We start from the raw sequence: 25,819 nt of genomic DNA, 5'->3' as shown, positions 1-25,819 counted from the left end.
ACTGGAAAGGTGATGAGTCTACTCCCCAAAGGCCCCCCTTTGACTGAGAAATAGGGAACACCAACAAACAAATCAGTTCTGCCTCTGCCCTGGAGACTGTGTGATGTAATAGGACTTGCAATCAGTTACTAGGCTAGTAACGTAGCCTCACTGAGCCTCCGTTTCCTCTTCTGTAAAGTGGGAATGGTGATTGTCTACCTGGCAGATTCCATCCCTGGCATATATTTAGTGCTCAGGACATACGGGTCCCCTCTCTGTCTTCTACCTTGCACTGCTACAATTCTGTCTCCTTCTGAGCCCTGGGTCTTTAAAGTCACATGCGAGGGACTGCAGGCCAGGGTGGCCCAGAAACGCTCAGTCCTGGCTGCTGCCTTAGCCCCAAGCCCAGATGCCCACTCACCTAGCTCCTCTGTTTTTTTGAGTCTCCTTTCCCAACCAGCCTGGAGAGATTTCTGCCAATCTGCCTGTTCACCTGCCACGCCCCTGCAGCTGACACTTGCTGAGCCCTCCTGGCCTGGTCGTGTGACCTGACACCTGTGGCCTTGTCCCTGCTCAGATTTCTCCTCGATGACCCTGCTTGTACATCAGGCCAGATTCTGGCCACATCCCTACCCACCAGCCTGACTGGTTGCGGGGGAGGCCAACTGGTTCTAGGGGGCCAACTTACAATTCTACAACTTAGGGAGGCGCTGAAGATGGGACCTTATCGGGGGTCAGTTTCCCCGCTCCCTTCCTCTCCTTTCCAACACCAGTAGCTTTTGACACACTACCACTTGGTATTGGTGGGAGTGTACATTGCTGTTGTCCTTTGGAAGGGCAATCTGGTAGACTGTTAAAATTTTAAATTGTATTTGTCATTTATTTCTGCTTTAGCAAATCATCCCATAACTTAGTGGCTTAAAACAATAATTAACATTTATTATCTTACACAGTTTCTGTGGGTCAGGAATTCAGAAGTGGTTTCGCTGGGTTCTAGCTCAGGGTCTCTCATGAGAAGTCAAAACGCCAATTGGGGCTGCTGCCATCTAAAAGCTTGACTGGGGCTGGAAGATTTCATCCACCACTCATGTGGTTCACAAGTTGGTGTTGCCTGTTGGCCAGAAGCCTCGGTTACTTGCCACGTGGACCTCTCCACTGGACTGCTAGAGTGTCCTCACAGCATAGCAGTTGGTTTCCCTCAAAGTAAGTGATACAAGAAAGGGGTAAGCTGCAATGTCTTTTAAGACCAGGTTTCAGAAATCACTGTCTATTGGGACGTCCCTGGTGGTCCATTGGTTAAGACTCTGCACTCCCAATGCAGGGGGCCTGGGTTCGATCCCTGGTCGGGGAACTAAGATCCTACATACTGCAGCTGGAGAAGTCCGCACGCCGTGACGAAGAGCCTGTGCAGCCAAAATAAATAAATAAGTAAATAAAGCACGTTCCATCATTTCCATAATATCCTACTGGTTACACAGGTCAGTCCGACTGGTCAGAATTATTGGGAGCCATCGTGGAGGCTGGCTACTGCAGAATCAGTCAGGGTTCTTAATTACAAGTAACAGAAGCTAAGCGGACTGATTTCAACAGGAGAATTGATTGAAAAGACAAGGAGGAACTCGCAGAATCACTAGCGGGGTTGGGGGACCACGCTAAGAAAACAGGCAGGAGGCCAGGTGGCTGGGCACTACAGCCGAAAGCACGCCATGGGAACAAGCCAGGCCTGGTGCCCCTGCCCTGGCTGATAAGAACTTTGGGGTGTCCTGCTTCTTCAGGTGCTTACTCCAGATTCAGAGTCTGAGGCTGAGCCCAGTCACTCGCCCACGTGTTGGAGATGGGAAGGGTTAGGATCTGGACCATTTGTCTTCTGTAAGGGGAGGTGAGCTCTGTCTCCCACCAAGATGCTTATTTCCCCCAAACATGGGAACATACTTCAGATGCAGAACAGTTGTGAAAGAATGGCAGATGTCTGCTGCAGAGATACTCATGAGCTTTGACCCAGGGATTCTTACCTCTGGGAATTTATCCTATAGGTAAATAGAAACATGAACAAGTGTATGTTTAAAGGGATACTTGTTATTGCATTGTTTGTTTTAGCAAAAATAATGGAAACGATCAGGATGTCTATCAGCAGGGGGGCAGTTAAGTGCATTATGATACATCCATGTAAATAATCACTGCTAGGCAGCCAATGAAAAGTATGTGGAGGGCCCCATGACGTATTCTTGAAAAAGGCCAGGAGCAGAGCAGCATGCGCAGTACTGCTCAGGTGTTTTGTTTTGTTTTACATGAGAGATAGAAAGCCATGTCTCTGCGCATGTCAGCTAAGCTGCATGAGGTCAGTGGCCAAGTAGATTTTAGGTCAAACTGCTTGTATCCTCAGCTCTTGGTGGTGCTGAGAACTAAGAAGTACATCATGCTTGTTATTTATACAACATTTTGGAGAAAGCCATACAAGAAACTGTCACCGGTGGGTTACTTGAAAGAGGAGAGAACCTAAGGGTCCTGGGTAGGTCTGGGGGGGATTTAAATTTTTTCCTTTATATGTTTTTGAACTCTAAAAAAATTTCAAACTGTAAACATGCACTGCTTCACCATTGTAAAGCAATTATACTCCAATAAAGATGTTAAAAAAATAAAACAAACAAAAAAAACATGCACTGCTTTACTACTGCAACTGTTAATAACAGTTACTAAAAAAGAGAGGAGACTCTCTGACCAGAAAGAAAGTGAGAAGAGCAGTTGAACACGCATGTGGAAACTCTTTAGGACAGTGAAAGTATGAAATCCTAAATATGCAAGACTCAGGAGAAAACGAATAACATTTTGGGACACATCGCGGGGCAGTCACCTGTATTCCAAGATAGTTTTTATGATTTAATTTTCTTGGTATACATCTGGAGGTTGGAAATTAAAAAAACTAATTTAAAATATGCAAGTACTTTTATAATAAAAATTTTTTCAAACACAAAAATGGATCTGTTTCCATAGTTATCATCTGAGCAGCTTTTCCTTGATGTTTGCTGTGCTCTCTGGCTCGCTCTCTTCCCACACTCTCTTCCTTGTGTTTTCTCTTTGCTTTTCAGCTGTGTACCCAACACTATTATTTTGGGTACCAATCTGAGCGGTACTGCCCTCTCCACTGATGAATCCATCCACCTTTTTTATCCACTTTAAAATTTCTGCGTCCTCCCTTCTTCATCACCTACTCTTTCCTAATCTTCTGTTCTCCCTGCTCCATAGACACCTCTGATCCCCAGCCCCAGACTCCTTGATAACTGCAGATTTGGCATTGCCAATCAATCTCTTCCTCCCTCTGTTCTGAGACTGGTTCCTGCTTCTACCGGGTCCTACCTGTAACTTCTCTCTGTCCACCAGCTACACCTTTTCTTCCCAAGAGCCTGCCTTAACTCCATACTTTTCCTCTCTGCAGTTGCTGGTAATCACTGCAGTTGCAGTGATTCCCCAGGATTTCAAAAATCTCCTCTCTATGGGTGACTCTCAGATTTTTAGCTCTGACCCCCTCTAATCTCCTTCATTTCAAACTGCCTCTTTAAATTTTTGGATGATTGTATTAGTTTTCTAGGTCTGCTGTAACAAAGTACCGCCAACGGGGTGGCTTAACAGACATTCATTGTCTCACAGTTCTGGACGATAGAAGCCCAAGATCAAGGTGTTGGCCAGGTTGGTTCCTTCAGAGGGCTGTGAGGAAGAATCTGTTCTATGCCTCTCTCCCAGCCGCTGGTGGTTTGCTGGCAATCTTTGGTGTTCCTTGGGGTGTAGAAATATCACCTGGTTTCCTATCTTCATCTTCACATGGAGTTCTCTCTCTATGCATGCATGTCTGTGTATAGATATACTCTTTTTATAAGGACATCTGTCATATTGAATTTTGGCCCACCCTAATGACTTCATTTTAGCTTAACTACCTCAAACCCCTATCTACAAATAAGGTCACATCCTGGGGTACATTCTGAGGTTAGCAGGCCAGCATATCTTTTGGGGGACACAATTCAATCTATAACGATGATGTTCCAGTCACTAATGCTGTGTAACAAATTATCCCAATATTTAGTGGCTTAAAACAACTATTTTATTATACTCATGGATTTGGTGGATCAGGAATTCAGACAAGGCACAGTGAGGATGCTTGTCTCTGCTTCATGATGTCTTGGGCTCGGATGCCTGGGTGTGACTCGACAGCTGGGGCTGGCATCATCTGGTGGCAATTTTCACTCAAGTGTACGACTGTTGATGCTGGGGCTTTAGTTGGGGCTATTGAAGGGGCTAGTCACTTGGGCCTCTCCTTGTTGTTTGGGTTCCCTTGCAGGATGGCACCCTCAGGGCATTTGGACTTAACCATACATCAGCTCTTGCTTCAAAAGAGGCTGTGAGCAAACAAGCTCTATAGCCTTTATGGTCTAGCATTGGAGTCATCTCATTTCACTTCTACCACGGTCTATTGGTTATAAGGGCTTGAGGGGAGGGGAATTAGACTACCTCTAGAGAGGGTAGTGGCAAGGTTCTATAGGAGTATGTTGAACAGATGTTGTTGAACAGATGTTGTTGTATTTTCTTTAGAAAAATACATCTGTCACAGTCGATCAACCGGTGTTCCTTACAAATTAAATTTATTTTGAGCTAAACTCTTACTCCTCCCTCTCCCTAATGATCTATTATTTTCAACTTCTCTGCTTCTATCAATGTTACAATAAAGCTGAAACTTTGTTATTATCCCTGACTGGGGCAGGCAGAGTCTACTGCTGTAATTTTACAACTACTATTTGATGAAACATAGGAGAGTCAGAGTGAATAAAAGAAGAAAAGCGCCCTTCCTGAGGAGTAGGTAATCAAGAATTTATTTGATTTTATAGGTATTTTTTGAGTATCTACTGTGTACCTGGACAATGCCAGCTGCTGAGGATGCAAAGTTGAGTAATGCAGTATGTGTAATGGTTAAAAGCATGGGATTCCATTAGCTTTTATCATCACCATCATCATCATGCCTTAAATTTGTTTCCTGCTCTCTGAAAGCTTATACTTTAGGGCTAAAATTATGGCTAAGGCACTCTGGAAAATGGTTTGGCACTTCCTGACAAAGTTAAACAAACATTTGCCACATAACCATCCATTTCATTCCTAGGTATTTACCCAAGTGAAATAAAAACCTTTGTTCACACAAATACCAGCATGTGAACATAGCAGCTTTATTCATAATCTCCCCAAATGGAAACAATCCAAATGTTCCTCAACTGGGGAATGGATGAACAAATATAGTGCATACATACAAGGAAATACTACTCAGCAGTAAAAAAGAAGAAAGTACTGAAACATGCAACAGTGTGGCTGAATCTCAAATGTATGATGCTAAGTAAAGCAGCCAGTCTCAAAAGGCTACATGCTCTATGGTTTTATCTATATGACATCATGAAGCAAAATTACAAGGAGAGAAAACAGAACAATGTTTTCAGGGGCTGGAAGTAGGTGTTAGGGCTGACTACAAAGGATCGTTGGGGGAACTTTTGTGGGCAATAGGACTATTCTGTACCTTGATTTTAGTAGTAGTTATACACACCTGTATAAATGTGTCAAAAGTTGCAAAGCTGCATACTAAAAATACTAAATTTACTATAGGTAAATTATACCATATATATAATTTTGTATATGTGTATTTTATACATATATAAAATTACCAGCACAGGTGGCATAGCATCAGAGATGTGGCATGTTAAGCCACATCAATAACACATGATTTAGGCTTCTAAAGATGAGCGGGAGTCATGCAGGTTGGTGAGAAATGGCGTAAGTGTTGGGAATGGCATCATGACAAGAGGGAACAGCATGTGCAAAGGCTAAAACAAATTAGCATATTTGAGGACCTTCATACATGGGCATATCCGGAGCATTAAATTAAGGGGACAGAGGAAGGGGAGGGGAGCAATGTGGGTGATTCTAGAGTTCAGGAGAATGGGACTGTGAAGGATCTGTTCAAGATTCTGTGTTTATAACAAGCTTCCAAGTGAGGCTGATACTGCTGGTCCGTTGATCACTTTGAGCAGCAAGAGACAGCATAAAGGTCAAGGGAGAATGTATTTCTGAAAGTAGGGAGTGGTCAATCACAATGAAGACAGGAAAACACTAAGTCAAGATGAGGACTGAAAAATTCCAGTTATCTACCTGTAGGTTGATGTGTCCTTAGAGCAAGCAATTGGTGGATGGGTCAGTATAGAAGCCACATTAGAACGGTCGATGATTGCTTGCCCGGTGTGGGAATCAGGAAAGTGCTTATACACACCTCTTTTGTGCTGTTTGGCTTTGAAAGGGAACAGAGAGGTAGGGAGGTTGTTGGAGGGGGAATTGGAGTTTTTAACATTAACTTTTAAGATGAAAGACATTTGAGTATTTTTAAAAGCTAATGGGAAGGATCCCATAAATAAGAAAGAGGTTGGAGGCACAAGGAAAGAACGGGATGACCTGAGAAGAGTAGAGCTGCCAGATGTACCAAATAAAAATACAGGGTACCCGGACTTCCCTGGTGGCGCAGTGGTTAAGAATCCATCTGCCAATGTAGGGGACACAGGTTCGAGGCCTGGTCCAGGCAGATCCCACATGCCGCGGAGCAGCTAAACCCGTGCGCCACAACTACTGAAGCCCAGGCGCCTAGAGCCTGTGCTCCACAACAAGAAAAGCCACCGCAGTGAGAAGCCCACGCACCGCAATGAAGAGTAGCCCCTGCTCGCCACAACCAGAGAAAGCCTGCGCGCAGCAACGAAGACCAAACGCAGCCAAAAATAAAGTTAAATAAATAAATAAATTAATATAGAAAAAAAATAAAGGGCGCTCACTTAAATTTGAATTTCAGGAAAACGATGAATAATCTTTTAGTGTAAGTTATGTCCCTGATATCGCTGGTGGCCTGTATTTCATTTGGCAACCCCCAATTGGGAGATTTTTAGGTCAAAGAATTATAGTCCCGGATGCACTAGGACGGAGCTGGAGCTCTAAAGTCCTCCCCTGCTGTCACATTCCAAGAATCTAGAATGAATTCTCAGTTTTTCCGGAACCGTTAACAAGCAGACAAACTGCTTTGAACCTCAGCTTTTGTCACTTCCCTATTTTCTCTAGGATGGCAAACGGGCAGGAAAATGCTGGATGAAAACCTGTTTAAAAGTTCTGGTGTGGAAAATCAGCTCCTAAATGATGCAGAGCTTTTTGAACTGCCAATGGGCTCTGGATTGGGCGCAGAAGACGGTGAGTCACACGGCGCTTGGCCCAGCTCCAGCTCTGGACACCAACTCTACTCAACTCAAGGGCAGGCAGGGAGCGCCGGCCAAAGGACTCGTAGGCGCTTGCGCCCTGCCGCGGCCCCGCCCTCCTCCAGCCTGACATCCGGGGCTCGGGCAGGGGCGTGCCCGGGAAAGAAGGGAGGGAGGCTGCGGAAAGGAAGGATGTCGTGGGAGGCTGGAGAAAATGGGAGGGAGGGGAGGCGGGGCGAGGGCAGAGCAGGGGGCGTGGCGGAACGAGCACGCTGTCACGTGACGTGCGTGGGGACGTGTCGGCCATCTTGTGTTGTTGAGGCTGAGGACTGACTTGGGTTCTGAGAGACTCCCTGTCCCGGACCGCAGGTAACCAGTGACTCGGTCTCGCTCCCCAGCCCGGCTCCGCTCCGCGCCCCGGCTCCGCCGTTCCGCCTGGGTCTCCCGGGCCTGCCGCCCGCGCTCGCCTCCCCGCCGCTCTGGCCTGACCCGGCCCAGCCGCATGGACACCCCCAGGCCGCCCGGCAGTCGCCGCGGCCGGCTCGGGCGTCAGGCGAAGGGACAGTTCAGGTGCGGGGTCGGAGTGACTCCCCGGCCGGGGGCAAGCCGGGCCCGGGCGCGTCTCGGCTGCCGAGCTGGAGAGCCCCTTCTTCCGGGGCCCGTTGGCATCGCAGTGGGAGCCGAGGAAGGGAAGAGGGTGGTGGGATGGCCAGTGTCAGGCCGGCTTGCTTAGGGCCAGAGGGCTCGCCTTCTACTACCTGGTCCTCGGGGCCAGCCACCCGCCCAGCCTCGGGGTGCCCGGGGTAACAGCTGCTGCGGCCAGACAGCTGTTCCTGCCCGCGCTCCTCCCCACACCTGGCCTCTGGGAGATGCGCCCTTGCCTTCCTCGCCGAGCATCTGCACTGGGGAGATTCCTTCCGTGGCGAGAGGACTGGGTCTGGACCAGGCCTGAAGCCAGGTGGATCCATGATCGGAACCTGGGACGGAGGTTGGGAAGGTAGAACCCATGGCAGCTTTGGGACCCGAACATCATTCACATTAGGTTGAAATGGGCATTAGCCTTAAGTGACAGTATTTCCCCACGAAGCACTCAGAATATTTCAGTTTTGTGGCTGAAACATAAACCAAGCGACCAGAGAAGGGGGGGTGTCAAGAAAGCAGGTTGTGTGACTGTGTTTGGGAAGCAGTAACGTTGCTTTGCATTTATCTAGCACTGTTGTTTTTGTTTAAATTTTTTCTTTCCTTGAAAGAGCACTTAAGCACACCTAATTTCTCTGTAAGAAAGGTATTTCAGTTTAACTTGCAAGAAATTGAGGAAGGGGCCAGAACCTGTGAGCAGATTCTTATCCAGTGTTGTATACCTTGGATTATACTTAGTCAATGTTAAATACCTTGGATTATAGGCAGTTTTGATTCCCAGTTTGTATGCATGGAAGATATTCTTTCCTTACATAGTATTTCCTTTTTAGAATCTAGTGATTTTCTAGATTAAAAAAAATTGTCATCCTTTCTGAACATTAACTTTCATCTTTCTAATATTTGCAGCTCTGGCCTTTCAGAGTTTGTCTGTTTTGGTTAGAACACAAAGCGTTGTCTCATTTGTTGGTGTTTTTATGTGTTTTAACTAGTGTAGCAGCTTTCAGAGTGCTCAAATTGGAATATGTACTTTCCTGTTACATCAAATGTTACCTCAGTAGAAGACACTAGGAAAAAAAAGTAAAAGTGGTATGTATCTGGAGAAATGTCACACAGTCTTTTTGACATTTACTACTGGGGAATACAATGGTGATGGTGGTGATTCACTAGAAAAGAAAGGACTTTGAACCTTTTCTATACCGGACAAAGCATTTTTGGATTTTGAGACTGAAGAGGGAGAAGGGACTATATGCTTCCATTCATTTATTCTTTCATTTGTGCATTTGTTTGAAGAATATCGAGATCCTACTACACTGTGGGTGCTGGGAGCAAAACAGACCAAAAATTCCTGTTTCCATGAAGCTCATTCCTAGACAGATAAATACATACTTAGGTAAGATATATAGTGTAGTGATAAGTGATGTGGGAAAAAAATGAGACAGGGTAATAGGATAATAGGGAGCTGGGGGAGGGTTAATTTTAGGAGGAGTGCCCTGGGAACGCCATGGGGAGAAGCTAATATTTGAGGGAAGACCAGACACAGGTAAAGGATCTATTTCTGTGGCTCTCTGGAGGAGGAATGCTCCAGGCTAGGGAAGCGAGGGCAAAGACCCTGAGGCAGAAACTGAAGTGGGAGCAGATCGTGTGTGGCTGGGAAGAGTATGGAGGCTAAGCCTAGCCAGAGAGGCATGATCACTAGGGAACCTAGTAGGAAGTGTGTACCCAGCTCACTGGTTCTCAGATGAGTGGGGTTATTCAGTTGCCCTGGAGTCTTCTTCCACACCTCTTTCCTCCAACATGACACCCTTCCCCTCCCCCAATTTGGAAAATTCAGGATGCTCATATAATGTATTTCAGGAAATTGTCATGAAATAGCTTTCTCAAAAGTAAAAGTTTTTAAATGAGATTGATGATAAAAGGATTTTTCAAAAGAAATTGCTTTCTAAGAAGAGGATCTTTGAATTACTTCAGAATATTTGAAAATGTAGGGAAATGAATTTCCTTTGAAATTTAGACACAGGTCATTAAGGAATATAACCTGGAAGAAGTGTATTAACTCACGTTGTTTTTAATGGTAAAGAATTCCTCTTAATGATTTCTGTGTTGTCCAGCCTAGTTTTAAGTTCCTCAGGGACTGTTCAACTAACTTGTTTGTATATCTTTTATATCATTTTACACGTGTAGAACTTTCTGTGCTGAGTTTTTTATTCCTCAGCTTTGACCTTTCAGACTAGTTCTTCAATTAATTTTATAGTAGTAGACTTTTTCTTGGAAAAAATTTTTTTATGATTTTCTTTCAACTTATCTCCATATTCTTATTACTGAGCTTTCATAAATGTCCTCTTTCATTTTAATTCATCTGAGGAATTTAATATTTTGGCTTTGAAATGCTTTTGTTGGTGAGTTGCATATATGAAAAAGAATTTGTCTTGGCTTGCCTGAAAATCATGAGAAGTTAGGAATTGCGACTTCAGGGTGTGAGTGGAGCTCCTTGGCCAAGAGGAGGCATAGTGATGCTAGTGAGGAGATAGTGTTTTAACGAATTGCATTTCTCTCTCTTGTTCCTTTGGTGAGTTTTTGAAATCACAGTTCCAATGTCATATCAGCTCATTTGTTCTCATGACTCTGCGTTTTAGTATTCCATATGTCTATATTTTTGTTGACCTTCACACTGGAAGATGACACTATTGATAGTGATTGCTATCTGGGAGAACCATTTTGGGTGACCAGATTATTACTGTCCTGTTTATCCTTGCCCTTCTAAAGGATCTTTGATTTGTTCCATTTTTTAAGACTGACTTCATTTGCCATTCTCTGTTAGCCCCTGACGACTAAATTTTCAGTACTGTTTTATTCTATTTCTTATAGATTATAGTGGGACCAGTCTCATTAGGTTGAATCTACAGCCTATGTTGGTGTTAATCCAGGTATATTAGAGGCAAGTTCAATGTCTGTTTTCTTCAGCAGTTCTAATAGACTTAACATTATTTGGTGATTGTTGTAAAACTCTGAACCCAAGTTTTTTTTTCGTCCTTAACCCCCACTAGGATTTTATGGTGATTAAGTCCTAATATTTCCATTCATTTTTAATGCCCTGAAGAATTGCATGTCTTTAAAAATATAAGTAGATTTTTATTCCACAGTCAAGTACTTATAGTTAGACTCCTAATATTTCTTGACCAGGATAGCATTTTATCATTTTTTATGCTCTCAGATAACTGAGAAATATATTAGATTAATTATATAGGAATACAGAATGATACCTTTGTTGGATTGCCCATAATTTTATTTGAGGTTGATGGAGAAGAGGGGAGAGGTTTGAAAAACAAAAGGATATTCTCTTTTTTAAAAATAAATTTATTTATTTTATTTATTTATTTTTGGTTGGGTCTTCGTTGCTGCGCTCATTGTGGTGGCGTTCTCATTGTGTGCGTTCTCTTCGCTGCTGCGTTCTCATTGTGGTGGCTTCTCTTGTTGCGGAGTACGGGCTCTAGGCGCGCGGGCTCTAGGCACGTGGGCTTCAGTGTTTGTGGCACGCAGGCTTCAGTGTTTGTGGCACGCAGGCTCGGTAGTTGTGGCTTACGGTCTCTAGAGTGCAGGCTTAGTAGTTGTGGTGTACGGGCTTAGTTGCTCCGCGGCATGTGGGATCTTCCCGGACCAGGGAATCAACCCGTGTCCCCTGCATTGGCAGGCGGATTCACAACCACTGCACCACCAGGGAAGCCCCAAGAATATTCTCTTAAGTGGCCAAAATTAATTTTATAAAAATAGTTTCAAAGTATGATACACTTCCTTACCTCAAGTAATTAAGGAACACAATTTTATATTTTCTTGGTAACTACAGAGTTTCATTGAAATTGAACTTTATTTATAGTTATAATAATAGGAGATACCCTAGAGCTTATTCTCTTGAGTTAGGCCCAGAGAAGAGTTTTTATTACCTAGTTCTCCCCTCTTTTGCTTCTGCTTGCTCTTATAAAAAGTAGAGTGCAGGACTTCCCTGGTGGCATAGTGGTTAGGAATCTGCCTGCCAATGCTTGGGGACGTGGGTTCAAGCCCTGGTCCGGGAAGAGCCCATCTGCTGCAGAGCAGCTAAGCCCACGTGCCACAACTACTGAGCCTGCGCTCTAGAGCCCACGAGCCTAGAGCCTGTGCTCGCTGCAACTAGAGAAAGCCCACGAGCAACAACGAAGACCCAACGCAGCCAAAAAATAAAAAGTAGAGTGCAGTGGATAAAGTTGGATGACCTTTTGGACATTGTAACATGGCTACTTTTTTGAAAAATTAAATCAGAGGTGGAAGTGACTTTTTCAAGTTGCTTTCTTGCTGTTAGTAAAATTGTCAACTTTAATTTTTAGTTACTGTTTTTTGACTTTTTAGTAGCAGCCTTCAAAGCATCATTTGATTTTAGCTAAGAAATCACTTAGAGCTGTTGTTTCAGTCCACTCCTTGTCACTTGAAATGTCACCATCTTGTGGATTTTTAAGATATTGTCTCATCAGAGCATTAAAAGAAGGTTGTGATTTTGCAGCTGAAAGCACATCTGGAGCTTTGCTCCTTGGACGTTTTGGCAGTGGTCACACCTTGGGGCTCATTGATTATTTGCATAAGATACATGCTGTATTGCCGTCTTGCTAGCTGTCGTTTTTCTATCAGATATGTTAAAAAAGTTAATACCAAATCCCTGTAATGTAGTTTTGGATGAAAACCCTAAATAATCATTTCCTGAAACCCTACGGTGGTGCTCATTTTTTAGTTTCATCAGAATCACTTAGAACTTCGGTTAAAAATATATATTTTTCAGTCCCATTCCAGAGCTACTGAGAGAGACGCTTTAGATGTTAGGACAGGGTATATAGATTATAAGCATATCAGGTGATTCTAATATTTTAACCAGGTTTGGAATCCATTTCTTGTAAAGCATATTCATGATAAAAATTACGTTTCTAACGTTTCCTAAGAGATTGCTGAGTTATTTACTTTAATACTTTTATTATTTGCAGTGTTAAAAGGACCTGAATAAAGTCTGCTCAAACCTCCTGCTGTGAACCAGCAGAACTTTTGAACCAGGTGAGTTTTGAAGGGAAGCACAAAGCCTGAGGGCTTATGCAAACAGATAATTTTTGCTTTTAAGGCTCCGGTTATTTTTGTCCTATTATTTCTCCTGAAGTTATAGATAGAAACAACTTCTCTGGTACCACTCAGATCCCTTATGAACCGTGAGAATAATCATACCCTTTCTGCATTGATCCTGTTGTGAATTTGTGTCTTAAATTGTCATAATGATTTTTTGATGGTATGAAACAGGAAGAGGAGTGCTTTGAGGGGAAGGGTAAGGAGGTACCTGAAGGCACCCAAGAGCAGCTGGCTTCATGAAGGACATGAACCAGAAACCCCATGGGAAGCATTCAGGAGACACGGTGGTCCAGAGAGCACTTTTCTCCTTGCTGGCTAGTAGGTGTCATCTCTTGTCTCTTTATATCTTGCTTTAGTTGTCTTTCCACACTCTGGTCTTTTCTGCTTTAACAAAAACAGAAGAAAATTGCTACTTCATTCTTGGAGCCACATAGAAACTCAAGCTCTAGTGCCACTAGCCAACTGGTTATTAGCTCAGTGTCCCCACTTCAGATTCCTGGGAGGGAAAATTTGATTGGTTGAACTTGGTCCAAATTTCCATTATTGGTCCAATTAGTGTGGCCATGGGGTTGGGGTCTTGAAAGGTCCCACTCCTAAGAGTGGGGGCAGGTCTCAGAGGAGGTGGAATGTAGCCTTTTTGAGGCAGAATCCCACAGAAGCTTCTAGATGTTTTTCCTTTTCCTAGAAAAATGCCTGTATTCTTGTCAGTTTCAATTTCCATGTCCTGAAGAGTTAAAATATATGCGTATCTTTTCGGTGAATGAGGCCTAGTAGGTCTCACCAAGCATTCTTGGAACTTCCTAGTGCAGTGTTTAACAAACCTTCTCGATTTGGGGGTTCAGAGGACCATCTAGGGTAAAGGCTTAGTAAATGAACATAAGCAAATAAGACACTTAGTTTGTGGAAAAATTCATTGTTTATTTATTTTTCATTGATTGCTGTTAAAATTTTAATTTCTGTGTACTTTTTACAGTATTAAGTAACACTTGATTATGAGGAAGCCATAGAGAATTTGAAGGGTAGGACTTCTATATATGAATCTATATTCACATTATTTGAATGGTAGCAGGGACTTTCACTTTTGGGAAAGGATCAGGGAGACAGTATAAACTTTTGTATTACATGTTTTTGTATACTAGAATTATTAGGTAATATTGAGGCAAACTTCTAAAAAAATTATTTATTTTTGGCTGTGTTGGATCTTCCTTGCTGGGTGCGTGCTTTCTCTAGTGGCGGCCAGCTCCTCATTGCGTTGGCTTTTCCTGTAGCGGAGCATGGGCTCTAGGCACACGGGCTTCTGTAGTTGTGGCTCGCGGGCTCTAGAGCGCAGGCTCAGTAGTTGTGGTGCACAGGCTTTGTTGCTCCGCGGCATGTGGGAACTTCCCAGATCAGGATTTGAACCCTTGTATCCTGCATTGGCAGGCAGATTCTTAACCACTGCGCCACCAGGGAAGCCCTGCAAACTTTTTTTTTTAATGGAGCATTTTGAAGTTCTCTTTATTTTTGTTTGTAGCTTGTATGTACTTGGTAGCATCTAATTGCTTAAGTCATTTTTTATAACTCACATCTTGTTATGTTAGTATATCAGTGTATCCAGATTTTGACGCAAAGCATAGGAATTATTAATCAAAGTGATCTATTATAGAATGATGTATGGAATGACAGACCACAGATGTGACCTCCTATGATTTTTTTTTTTCCAGCCAAGGTTTCTTTAGCAGATTGCAGCTAAATTGATTTATAAGGTGGAAGAGTCCTTTCTCATGTTGTACATATTCTTTAATCTGGATGTTGAGGTAAAGCATATGTAGGGCTTTGTGAGGCTTAAAAAGATTTCCACACCATCAGTGTAAAACTTTCACAGGCTCTGGGCATCCCTCTCTGGAAAAGATTGGCTTGTGGTGAGATTATCAAATGATATGGTAATGTTTATGGCATTGTAATTTTTCCTTGAATAGTTAAGTGGTTGCTAATTTTATTCTCCTTTCACCAAAAGGGGGGAAAAAAGAGAAACATTTATATATTGTTCAGAAGCAGTGGGGAGAATGGCAGTAACAGTAATAGCTTTTTCTTGTAGTGATATTGTGGCCAGTATGTTCTTTGGGAACAAAGCTCCTTTTATTCTAGTTGTCCTGAACCTGGAGGAAGTCTTGGGAGCTCTGGCCACTTCAGTATTGGTCCTTTGCTTGCAGAGACTGACAAAGAATTGGCAGAGGTACTGTCTTGGTACTTAATAATTGGCAAATCATGGCTCAGTCCTTGAAGAGATGGTTACATCCAGATTTCATGATTAGCCCCTTGGGAATTGAGATGTTGTTACCCAAATCGTGGCCAGTTGAGTAACTGGTTGAAGCCATCTTGCAAGATCAGTGGGTCAGAGAGCCTTAATTCATGTTCTGGAATCTGACACTCTTTATGTAATCTTTCATATTACTTCTGTCATTGTTAATGAAGTTTCTGATAGTGTGTTATGAGAAGATATACTCTTCCTCAACTAGAGAGCTCACTGTATTGCTTAAGTGAGTGATGCAGAGGGGTAGAAGTTGGAGGATAGTGGAAAAGAGAAGGAGATTGGAAAAAGGAGAAAAAGGACTTCCACAAAATGAATTCCCCTGAAAATTGCAAGGAAATGGGGCAAAAAAAAAAAAGGTAACCATGCAGTTTTGAGCACTATGTCAGTATGTAGAGAAAAAGCTTGTGGCTATTAAGCAGAGAAATGTAGGTTTAATTTTCTGTCATTTACTACCTGTAACTTTAGATAAATAAGTTAACCTCTTGGAGGCTTATTTTCCTTACTGTAAAGTATATCCCATGGTGATTTGGGAATTAAAAGTAAAATGCCCAATACAATGCCTGGCACATAGTAAATAAATGGTAGTGGTTACGATTGTTATTGCTATGTAAATAGATACATTTTGATTGTAAAGTGTCATCTTTATAATTTGAATAGAGGCCTTGGTGGGTTCTGTTTTTAAGTCTTCTGTCGTTTTTTTTGTTTTCAATCCAGCAAATATTTGAATACCTTCTTCGTTCCAGGTGCTGGGCTAGCCATAGTGGTGAGCAAAACACCTATCTTCATGGGACTTACATCCTAGTGGTAGAGGCAGTCAGAAGTCATATAAGTAAATTTCAAAATGTGGAAAGTTTCTCTGTCCTTGGAAAAGATACATTTTTAAAACCCTAGATATTCTTTGAATAAGTGTCCTATTTGGATCTTGGTGTTCTTGTTGTTAGGGATACTTTATGCCTCTTGATATGCTTTCCAGGGTATGTGTGTTCGTTTTATGTTAATTTATGTATTTCTTTTATTTGTCATTTTTTCCTCTTTCTCTGAGATAGATGTTCGCAACTTTTTATCTTAGGACTCCTTTACCTTCTTAAGAGTTAGAGGACCCCAAAGAGCTTTTGATTTTTCAGTTATATATCTATCTTTATGAGATTGAGAAATTTAAAATGGTTTATTAATTTATTTAAAAATAGCAATAGTTTCTTTACATGTTAACATAAATATATTTTTAATGAAAAATACCTATTTTCTAAAACATTTCTAAAAAAATTTGCTGAGAAGAGTGACACTGTTTTACCTTTTCACAAATTGCTTTTTATGACTTGCTTTGTAGAAGGCAGCTGGATTCTCACAGCTGCTTCTGCATTCAACCCGTTGCTGTTTATTGTATTAGTTGAAGTCTGTGCAGGAGATTTATCCTCACAGAGATGTGTATGTAGTTGGAAAAGGGAGGAGTATTTTAAGAGCTTTTTCAGATTATTGCAGATTTTCTTTGATATTACACTAAAATTAGACAAGTAGTAGTTTATAAAGTTTAGTTGCAATGTGAAATTTGAATTATATCAGTGCACTTTTATATTACATTACATTAAAATCTGTTGGTTTATCTTGTGCATTAAATGGATATTTTATATTATGCAGTATCAAAAAAACATTCATTAATATCAACATCCATCAGAAAAGCCGTTACTTATTGGAAAGTATAAGTACTAGAAAAACTCGTCAAGCTCATGGTAATGAATAGAAGTTTTCTAAAATTTTAACTTTTGCTTGAAAGCTCAAGTTTTATAATTGGCAACAAGTACTATCAATTGTTTTCCTTAAAGTGACAGTCTTGTTTCATTCATTTTTGAAAAAAAGGTCTGCTATATACCCAGGTCTGGATAATTTAATTTGTGTGTCAGCTCTTTCAAATCAATATGATGTTTCATGAGCAGAAGCAGTTAGCTGTCACATAAATGCTTTTCTTTGAGACTTTGGTGTGCAGCTGAAGTGCTTTATGTGTACTTCTCATTTCATCACGTTAAGAATATTAGAAAGCTGTGTACACAGGGACCAGGATTAATAAAAATTAATAGTTTTTACTGCTTTATAAAGGGCATTGTTAAGTAAACCTGGCTTTTTTTCCTCTCGTGAATATATGGCACATGGCAGTGAAGACTACTGTAGTTTGGTGCCATTAATTTGAATGGTGCTAAGGTGCCAGCACTTTTACCCATGATTAGTGCAGTGCCAACATAGTGAAAAAGCAAAGAATATCTTAGTATTAACAGTTTTGCCATCTTGGATATCTTGAAAGTGTTTTGGGGAATTGCTGCTCTGGGGAGTGGAACATTTTTCAGTATTACATTTATATATATTGATATTACGTTAACTTTTTAAAAAGAGTTTTCAAAAAAAAAGGAGTTGTTTGAAATAGAAACTGGAATAAACATATCATTGAGGATTTTTAGATTTCAGTGAGGGTTTTTAATTCTGGGTAGATACAAATTTATTCATAAGTTGCACTCAGTTATAAAATACTCTTCTAAAATGGTCCCATAAAAATAGTCTTCTGCACCAGCGCTGTCCCACAGAATTTTCTGCTGTGATGGAAATGTTCTATAAATCTGCACTGTCAAATACTGCAGCCACTAGCCACATGTGACTGTGGAGCACTTGACGTGTGGTTAGTGTGACTGAGGGAATCGCATTTTTTAAAATGTAAAAAACCTTTACTTTTTTATTACAACTCAAGTCCTCTTATTTTTACAGGTTTTATTTTTAAGAACAGTTTTAGATTCACAGAGAAATTGAGAAGATAGTACAGAGAGCTCCCATGTATACCACACCCAGGTTTTGTATTGTTGATGTCCTATGTTACTGTTGTCCATTTGTTACAATTAGTTAGCCAGTATTGCTTATTAACTAAGTCCATAGTTTATTCAGATTTCCTTAGTTTTCCTGAGTTTATTTTTCTATGTCAGGATCCCATCCAGGACATCCCATTACATTTAGTCAGTTATCCATAGGCTCCTCTTGGCTGTGATAGTTTCTCAGACTTCCCTGTTTTTAACAATCTTGACAGTTTTGAGGAGTATTGATTAAGCGTTCTGTAGAATGCCTCCCTGTTGGAATTTGTGTGATTTTTTTCTCCTGGTTATGGGTCATGGGTTTTTGGGAGGAAGACCACAGAGGCAAAGTGCCATTTTCATCACATCATATCAAGAGCATATACTGATTTATAACTGTTAATATTGATTGATTATCACTGTTAACATTAACTTTGATACTTGGTTGACTTTCATACTTTGTCAGGTTTGTCCACTGTAAAGTTACTCTCTTCCCTCCCCCACAAGGAACTAGATTTTAAATTTTAATTAATTTAACTTGATATAGACCCATACGGTTAATGGGTACTATGTAAGATGGCACAGTTCTAGAGAGTGTTTCTCAGTTTTAAATATTATCCAAAACTTTATTTAACATCAATTTTAATAGATTTAAAGAAAGGCAGTTTAACATAAAAGAAATATAAAATGTTAGTCTTGAAATGCATTGCTTTTTGAGGGAGGCAGTCTGCTTTTAGTAAGCTTAGTCTTTTTAAAAATTAACTTTCTGAGGTTTAATTTATATACAATAAAATACCTTCATTTTAAGTATACTTGTATTAAGTGTACATCTTGATGAGTTTTGACAAGTGTATATACTTATGGGACCAAAACCACAGTCAAGATAGGTAACATTTTCATCACTCCCAGAACTTTCCTCCTTCTTTTTTGCAGTCATTTCCCCTCTCCCACCACTGATTTGTTTTCTGTGACTATAGATAATTTTGCCTCTTCTACAATTTTATATAAATGGAATTATTCAGTATGTATTCTTTTTGGGTCTGGCTTCTTTTGCTCAGCGTAATATTTGTGATACATCCATGTTGCGGCATGTATCAGTAATTAGGTGTGTTTATTGATGAGGATATTCCAAGGTATGGTCATTATAATGGTGTTTATCCATTTATCTTGCTTTGTGGCTGTTAGGAATAAAGTTGACCTTAGTTTCATGGCAATGGGTAGTGATTCAGACTGTTTTGGATTGCAGTGTTTATTTCAACACTGTAAATTAGGAATTTAAATTCTTTTTAGGATGAGGAGAAAAGCCAACAGAGCATCTATAATTTTTTTGAAGATATTCCATGAAAAGGATAATTAACATAGAAATAAATAGTATTTTGCAAAGTTTCATATAAAAATGTGCGATCCAGAGAGATGTAGACAATTCTGGCTTCCTGGGGTGTGAGGGGAGTTCTTTGTCAGTTCTTTTTTTTTTTTTTTTTTTTTTTGCGGTACGTGGGCCTCTCACTGTTGTGACCTCTCCTGTTGCGGAGCACAGGCTCCAGACGCACAGGCCCAGCGGCCATGGCTCACAGGCCCAGCCACTCCGTGGCATGTGGGATCTTCCCAGACCAGGGCACGAACCCATGTCCCCTGCATCGGCAGGTGGACTCTCAACCACTGCGCCACCAGGGAAGTCCTGTCAGTTCTTTAAGATAAATGTTTAGTAATAAAGTGAATAATGGAAGCCTGATTTTGTTCCATGAAGTTTTATCATTAGTAGATATGTTAACAGATCGTTTTTTAAAAGTTTGCATGTTTAAAATGAAGACATCTGGTATTGTCATACAAATGGGTGCAGAAGGAAAATGTGTTTTCTGCTATAATAGATGGGAGGAGAATTTCCTTTTATTTTTGTACCTTAAAATTGTTTTTTTAAACCAGGTTAATGTTCCAAAGAAGTTAACTTTCTTTGACATTTATGTTTGGGCTGTAAAAATATTTCAAACGGGAGGTCTTGTGGATGTTAAGATACACATTGTTGTTAAAGTAATTGAAGAATATTACTGCAAATTATGGAAATAGAAAAAAATCATTAATCCCACCTCATGAACATTTCTTTACTTTTATGTTCTCTTTGTCTATTTATGACATAGTTGGCCCTCTGTATCCACGGGTTCCATATTCTTGGATGTGGAAGGCTGAGTGTAAAGGATTTGAGCATCCCTGGATTTTGGTATCCACAGAGGGTCTTGGAACCAGTCCCCCTCGGGTACCAAGGGTTGACTGTATGTATAATTATACTTTTGTGTGCAGACATTATTGTACCTGTAGTCTGTTGAGTGAATGTGCTGTTTTTACAAGATTGCTTACTGTCTTATACAATTATAAGTGATGTGCTATATGTGGTTCCCCTCTCATGGTTGGACCTTTTCTTTTCATTGTTTCACTTAGCCTTTTTCTGAAGTTTGAAAAAAATGCATCTGAGACCTACATATTTTAGCCTAGTGACTGAGTCTTGGTTCATTTGAATGTGGACTTGTTTATGGTCTTAAAAGAGTCGACAGATATACAGATTATTTTATCAAGATAGTGGTACAAAAATTTTTTAACGACAGAAATTTAAGTAGGGAGTGAATTTAATATTTATCAGAAGATTTGCATTTAAAATAGTTTTGTTTCATGTCTATTAAAATATTTTTAATCGTACTTGGTTTTTTTCCCTCTAGCTAAATCATTTATGGTTTATTTTAACCTTTTTAAAATTGAGGTATAAGATATAGTAAATATGTGCACAAATCTGAAGTGTATAGTTGGAAATTTCTTTTTAAAAGATTTATTATTTATTTATTTAATTTATTTTTGGCTGCATCAGATCTTAGTTGCGGTGTGCGGGATCTTCGTTGTGACACGCGGGCTTCTCTCTAGTTGTGGCGTGCGGGTTTTCTCTTCTCTAGTTGTAGTGAGTGGGTTCCAGGGCACGTGGGCTCTGTAGTTTGCAGTGTGCGAGCTCAGTAGTTGTGGCATGTGGGCTTGGTTGCCCTGCAGCACGTGGGATCTTAGTTCCCTGACCAGGGATCGAACCCGCGTCCCTGCATTGTAAGGCACATTCTTTACCACTGGACCACCAGGTAAGTCCTTGGAAAATTTTTTACATGTGCATATAGTTCTGTAGTCACCACCTAAATCAAGATAGTGAGCATTTCTAGCACCCCAAAAGATTCCGTTGTCTTCTTCCCAGTAAGTAGTCCCTACTTCCATGGTGAGCAGTGTTCTGACATCTGTCAAAATTGATTATTTTGCCTGTTGAACATTATAGGAATCATATAGTATATATTCTTTGGTGACTGGCTTCTTTTGCTGGATACAGTGTCTGAGATTCATGTAATATTGTTGCAGTTATCAGTAGTTGGTTCTTTTCTTTTTTGTTGGTGAGTATTTTGTTGTGTAAATATACTACAATTAAAAAAATTTATTTTGAGATAATTTCAAACTTACAGAAAAGTTGCAAAAAATTACTTAGACTTTCCATATGCCCTTCACCCAGTTTGGTCACTAGTTCTTTTTTTTGTTTGTTTTTTTGTCTTTTTGTGGTATGTGGGCCTCTCACTGCTGTGGCTTCTCCCGCCGTGGAGCACAGGCTCCGGATGTGCAGGCCCAGCAGCCATGGCCCACGGGCCCAGCCGCTCCGCGGCATGCGGGATCCTCCCGGACCGGGGCACGAACCCCCGTCCCCTGCATTGGCAGGCAGGCTCTCAACCACTGCGCCACCAGGGAAGCCCACTAGTTTTTTTTTTTTTTTTTTTTTTGGTCGCGCAGCATGCTGGGTCTTAGTTCCCTGTCCAGGGATTGAACCTGTGCCCCCTAAAGTGGAAGCACAGAGTCCTAACCACTGGGCCGCCAGGGAATTCCCTGGTCACCAGTTTTTAACATTTCCTTGTATTTACTTTATCTTTCATTTTCTTTTTTCTTTCTCCTTATATGCAATATGTATGTATATAATTTTTGATACAATTTTAAATTTATGTAATTTTTTTCTGTTCCATTTGAGAGTTCATTACAGACCTCATGCTCCTTTTCCTCTAAATAGATGAGGTCCCAAAGAGGAGCTGAGGATGTCAGGAAAACTAGAAAAATATACAGAAAAAAAGAAAAATACTTATATACTAGTAATCAGAGGTAAAATAATTGCTAGTGAGGAGTGATTTAGCTTAGTTTTTAAAAAGTTGACAAAAAGGCCAGATTAAATAAAGTTCATTGTCAGGCACAGGATGCAGTTTATTGAAGAAGACCAACTTTCTGGTATTAACTGCAGAAGAAATATATTACTTGAATTCACTTATAAGGAATTTTGAATAGTGGACAAGGTCTGAAATAGCAGGTATGTAGAAATATTCTCTCAGCTGTTTTTAAGTCAACTCTATTTAAAATTTGAGGGTAGACCTTTCTCTGAGGTCCTTATCCTTAGAATTGGAGTAGCCAAAGGAGAATAGAGGCCAAAATAGGGAGGTTGAGAGTGTTATTACCTCTCCATGTGTTAAACTATTCAAAGTATGTTTTTCAGTGATGTTAAGGTAACTGAAGCCCATCTTGCCCTGATAATTTTACCTTCCCTTTATCCCTCTTAGGTTATCAGTACTGTTTTCCTGCACAGTGGTAGGTGAATCAGCAGGCAGCATCAGGATCTTCATCCTCTTCCATTCACATGCCTGTTCTGTTTCTTTACTCAGATGACCATTCAGCCTGAAATGCTCCTGTTGTCTCTATGTAATTATTAATCTCTCTTTCACACAGACATTTTCTAGCTTAGATGATAGATTAGGTATAGTCACTTTAGCCATTGTTTCTCCTCCTTTTTGCAAAATCTCTTTTCCTCTGAAGTTCATGCTGTCTGACAATACAACTGTCTGTTCCCCTCGTTATCAGATATAGACCCTGGGGCATCATCCTTCATTTTCTTCTTTATTCTCTCTGCCATTATCTGGAAGTTACTTCAGAGTCCATAGGATGACTGATCCAATCTTCCCAGGCTCCTGGTTCCTTGACTTACCTCCATCTCTAATTTGTCTAGTGCTTTCATTTTTATTCCTGCTATACTTGCTTTTTGACATTCCAACATCTCAAATTTGTAAACTATCTTCTGTTTTTACTTCCTTCCTCACTGTGCTTCAATCACACTTTTGCCAGCATCCTCCACTTTGCCCTCTTTTTCTTCTGTTTACTGTGTTGACAAAATCCTAACCCAGGTTCAGTCCTGTTGTTAGCTCTCTCTGCCCTCTACTCAGGCTGCTAAGTTGGAGAAAGAAGCCCACAACCATGCAGATAGGTGCCATCTCCATCTTGATTGGGCCTTCAGAACTAGTGTAGCTAGCTGTAGTGTGGTGTCCTGGATTAGATCCTGGAACAGAACAAGGACATTGTTGGAAAAACTGGTTAAATCCGAGTTTAGTTACTAGTGGTGTACCAATGTTGGTGTCTTAGTTTTGACAAATGTACTGTGGTAATGTAAGTTGTTTATATTAGGGGAAACTGAGGGAACTTTCTGTAATGTCTTTGTAACATTTCTATAAATCCATAATTATTCCTAAATAAAGTTTATTTTTTTAAAAAACAATACTATTGTAGATCACAGCAGCTAACTTTTCTTCATTCTTCTCAAACCTTACCCTGTCATCTGCTCTGTCATTTGCCTACTGCTTTGAGAAAATTGAGGCCATCAATGTGAATTCCCCACAGCTTACTCTTCCTCCCCACCTCCCCAAAGAAAACCCCACAAAAATAAATTTGCACGTATCTTAAGTCATTTGGACATACTTTGCTCTTGTCACAAGTGGATAGGGATAGTTTTTTTCTCCATTTGTTCTCTGAAGCCCCATCCACCCTGCCTTCTCAGAGCTTCATTTCTATCATATTTTTATTAAATTGTTTCTTTACTTTTTAATTCTATTAGTACTTTTCCATTAGGATATTTTCATCTAAAATAAAAGGGGAAATTTTCTTTCTACTCTGCTTCATTTCTCTTCACCTTTTCGCAGCTAAGATTCTAGAAGTTGACTGCATTTGTAGTCTGCCTTTCCTCACCTCCCAACCACTGAAGTCTGGCTCTGTCCCTCACCACACTTCTATAACTGTACTCTTAAGTCAACAATGACTTCACTGTGGGAGTTAATGAAGATTTTTCAGTCTTTCTCTTTTTTGACTTCAATATTTGAAACTTCTGAATTTGTCCATTTTTTTTCTTTGCCAGTGCTATCTTTGTTAACACAAATTAGTAACTTACTAGGAAAAGAATTACTCATAATTCCACCATTCAGAATATGAACATCTGTGGGCATATCTATATGTACCCACTAAGAATGTATTTTAAAATGTGTTTAATATAATTATATTCTCTGTATTCTATAACCTGTCTTGAACACTTAACATATTGTTGACATTTTTTCATGTTAGTGAATATACTTATTAATCATTACTGTTGTCTCTTCTCTACTGGTATGTAGATACATACAATCTGTTGGATTTATAACGCCCCTCCTTTCTCTTTAGCTCTTACTGATTCATTCTCTTCCTGATTCATTCATTCATTCCTGATGCCATTCTCTTCCTGGCATCCTGAATGATCTTTCTGCAGTGCACATTTCATCCTGGACACTTTCTTGCATAAATCTTTTCATAGCCTTTCATTGCTCTTGAGATATAAAATACAAAGACTTCTGTGATATGACCATTGCTTTACCAAATTTCACTTTAGTTTTTAGCCTTATTGAGCAAATGGATAATCTCCCCAAAAAGAACCTAGCTTTTTCTGCTTTCTGCTTCAGGTAAGGTGAATGTGGAGAAAGCTAGAGTCAGTGAATTTGATTTTAGGTGAAAGGTTAGGGCTAGAGATACCTAACTACATGGTCTTTTTTTTCCTTCCCGTATCCTCCTGCACAGTGTTTGCAGAGGCTTTGTTCTTGTCTCTTGAGTTTGTCCCTTCTTGATTCCTACTTTGGGATAGTTTCATTGAATTTTTGATTTCAATTCTGTAGATTTACTTCCAAATCTATGTCTCTTATCCTGACTCTACACTGGAGTTTCAGGTGTATGTATATTATGGTCTTTTGGATGGCTCCTCAGGCACCTCACATTCATTTTGTCCAAAACGGTGTGTCCTTCCTCCCAAATTTGATTCTTTTCTGTCTTCTCTTTCCTTTAAAGCTTTTCTATACAGATTCAAAAAGCACCCCACTGCCAGTATTGCATGCTATAGATTCCATTCCATTTCTGCACCCTTTGTTTAGATTTTCCTTCTTCTACTTTGGGAAATATTTTATGGAGTGTTTATTTGAATGGATCCTTGGTTTTGTATAAGCCACTGTAAAGGAGGGAGGGTGAGCCTTCTGGGGTAAGGGAATGGCATGAGCCAGAACCACAGAAGAAGAATGCAGTAGAGAAGTAGAAAGTTATCATCTGGCTTTGAGTTTGGAGGTGAAACAGTGGGAGATTGAGTTGAGAAGGTGCAGATTGTTAGATTGATGGGAAGCTGAAAATATGAGGATTTTTGACCATACACAGTAGGTTTAGTGACTGTTATAAAGAAGGGTAGGCATGACCAGAGCAGTGCTTTAGAAAGATTGATCTTATTGGATGTAATCAGAGGCTGAGTCAGGGAAGCAGATTAGAATTTTATTGTAATAATCCAGACATGAGTTAACAGATGTTTGGCTATAATG

At 40.5% G+C, this 25,819-nt stretch overlaps 1 protein-coding gene across 7 annotated transcripts in view; it reads left to right on the top strand.

The window, feature by feature from the left end:
- Positions 1-7,523: 7,523 nt before the first annotated feature.
- Positions 7,524-25,819, top strand: part of GIGYF2 (GRB10 interacting GYF protein 2) — a 124,481-nt gene continuing 106,185 nt past the window's right edge. For 2 of the 7 annotated variants that reach the window (XR_009541013.1, XM_060151830.1), the window contains exons 1-2: positions 7,524-7,604; positions 12,875-12,938. The gene's annotated coding sequence lies outside the window, so the exon portion shown is untranslated. Of the gene's footprint in view, positions 7,605-10,739; positions 10,810-12,874; positions 12,939-13,303; positions 13,326-20,289; positions 20,393-25,819 lie in introns of those variants that run through there. The other 5 variants (XM_060151832.1, XM_060151831.1, XM_060151835.1 and 2 more) reach the window with 5 other exon arrangements.

This window comes from Lagenorhynchus albirostris, chromosome 6, assembly GCF_949774975.1.
Source record: "Lagenorhynchus albirostris chromosome 6, mLagAlb1.1, whole genome shotgun sequence".
NCBI lineage: Eukaryota > Metazoa > Chordata > Mammalia > Artiodactyla > Delphinidae > Lagenorhynchus > Lagenorhynchus albirostris.
The sequence above is the reverse complement of the archived record's forward strand: the minus strand, read 5'-3'. Positions and strand labels throughout refer to the sequence as shown.